Source organism: Aplysia californica, unplaced genomic scaffold (genome assembly GCF_000002075.1).
Source record: "Aplysia californica isolate F4 #8 unplaced genomic scaffold, AplCal3.0 scaffold00069, whole genome shotgun sequence".
In the NCBI taxonomy this organism is placed as follows: domain Eukaryota; kingdom Metazoa; phylum Mollusca; class Gastropoda; order Aplysiida; family Aplysiidae; genus Aplysia; species Aplysia californica.
In genome coordinates, this window is record NW_004797339.1 from 206,551 (window position 1) to 208,857 (window position 2,307).

Consider the following 2,307-nt stretch of genomic DNA (forward strand, 5'->3'; position numbering starts at 1 on the left):
GGGGGGTTGCACTGAAGATGGAACTTGAATCTCGGACTGCACCCTCTACTAATTCCCTGTCCCAGAAACCACTAGCGACAATCAACTCTTTTCATGCACGTGCAATGCCACAACGGTACTCGCCACAAGAGAGGAGCTACTCCCCGCTAGGATGGTAGAACTAATCGGCCTCGTTAATCCAGTCATAAACGTTGACTCTTGGCGAGAACACTGAGAAGTTGAGCAGTCTTTGAAGGTGTTGGCCTCACACCAAGTCTCCCCGGAGACAGAACACAATCGGCCCCGTGAGACAGGGCAAGGTGTTGTGGGATGTGCTCAGGGGATGTGCTGCACCGCCATTAGCGAGGTGTATTTATGATTTCACTTAGCGTAGACGAGACGATGCAAGGGTCAAGTGCTTTGGACAGCGCGTCTCTCAGACTCCTATAGGGGTTCTGTTTTCTCGTGCATGTTATACCCAGTGCGCACTCACAGTTTGATTCATTTGATTGAGTCGAAGCCAGCCATATTTCTTTCCATGGGTGGGGTAAAAGATAACAATACGACCGAATTCAACAAAATTCGACTGTGTTTTCAAAAATCAAATTTTATGTTTCTTTTTCAAGGTCGCGAGTTGAATCGGATATATTGAGCAAAAATGGCAGCTTTTATTTAATCTGTGAAGGAAAATCAGGCTGAATCCGGCTCAATCCGACAAATCAGATTGACAGTGTGCACTGGGTGTTACTGACTTGGGGTAGACAGTTCGGAAGTCAAGTGCTCGGAACAGCAAGTCTCTCAGGCTCTGTTTTTTTCCCTCTAGGCCTACGTAAGGTACCAATACACGTCATGGAATAATATTTCCTGCGCTGTTTTGTGGCTCTTATATACAGTACACTTTGTCTGTAAATAGTTGTTCCAACATCAATTAAACATGGGTCTACTTTGGAACTTGGGAATCAGTTGATTTTAGCTTTGGGTGTGTCACTCTTAATTCCAATTTGATTATAATAAATTTATAAGTAGCATACTAATTCTATGTACTAAGCAGGTGTACATATTAAAACATGGTATTTTGTTTTGTACTGGCTCAGTAAGCTTCACTTCAATCAAGAGTAACAAAATTTCAAATTACTGTCACATTAGCAGCATTTAGTTAGGAAGGGCATGAGTTTTGCATTACGTCGAAGTTTTGTTGGTGTGTGTGTTTGTTAGTTTGTTGACGTACAAAATTTCACAAAGTGATGAGCAGGAGATGGGAAGTGAGAAAAAAATGTGGAAAAGAAAGAAAGACAGGAAATAAGAAATAAAGAAGACATACACGAATGAATGAATGAATGAATGAATGAATGAATGAATGAATGAATGAATGAATGAATGAATGAATGAATGAATGAATGGATGAATGAATGGATGAATGAAAAAGATATAATATATATAAAAGAAAGAAAGAAAGAAAGAAAGAAAGAAAGAAAGAAAGAAAGAAAGAAAGAAAGAATACTGACTACTTAATGTCTGATGTTATCAAAATAAAAACTCAGACAGAACGTTAATTAACGTAAAAATATTTAATGCCGGTATGTTTGTAACAGACTGATAAATTGATACTTCCACACCCGCTCACGATCTTTGAATACAAGTCTCCCACAACTTTTTCCTTTGTACACGAAATAACCCACATGTTTACAAAGGGCCCTTATGCCTATGACTATGACTTCCATTTACAGTCAGTTTCTTGTGACTTCCCTCAACTGGTCACGGTCTTTAGGACCACCGTGAGCACTGCGCGCCCAGGAGGCTGGCCTCTAATGTCTCCATGATGAGCACAATTAAGGAGTTGATTTTAGCGGCTCCATGCGGGGGGTGACGCAAATCCATCGCGTTTTTATTGCACCTCGCAACTTTTCAAGGAACAGAGTTATTGGCCCTGAGGCCGAACAGTCGGAAGTGGTCAAGATTGATTGGCGTCGTTTTCACTTTGAGCAATGCCGCGGCTCTGAACTACAAGTTTTGTGGGAGTTTAAAAAAAAAAAAAGGGGGGGGGGGGCAGGCTATGTCCACGCAACTCGTCGTGAATTACGGCACCTGTTTTGCGCAAAGACGACCTGCTTTTACGAATGATGAGAGAAAACAGTTACAAAGCAGCATCGTAGAGCTTAAGAAAGAAAGAAGGGGGACACTTTTTAAATTCTGATTAAATTTTTCGTTTTCATGCTAACCAAATATATTTTTTTAAATTGCTGGAAAAGACTGACAAGTCTAAAAAAATTAGAAGAATATATTAATTTAAAAAACAACAACACCCCCCTCAAAGAAATAAATAAAAAT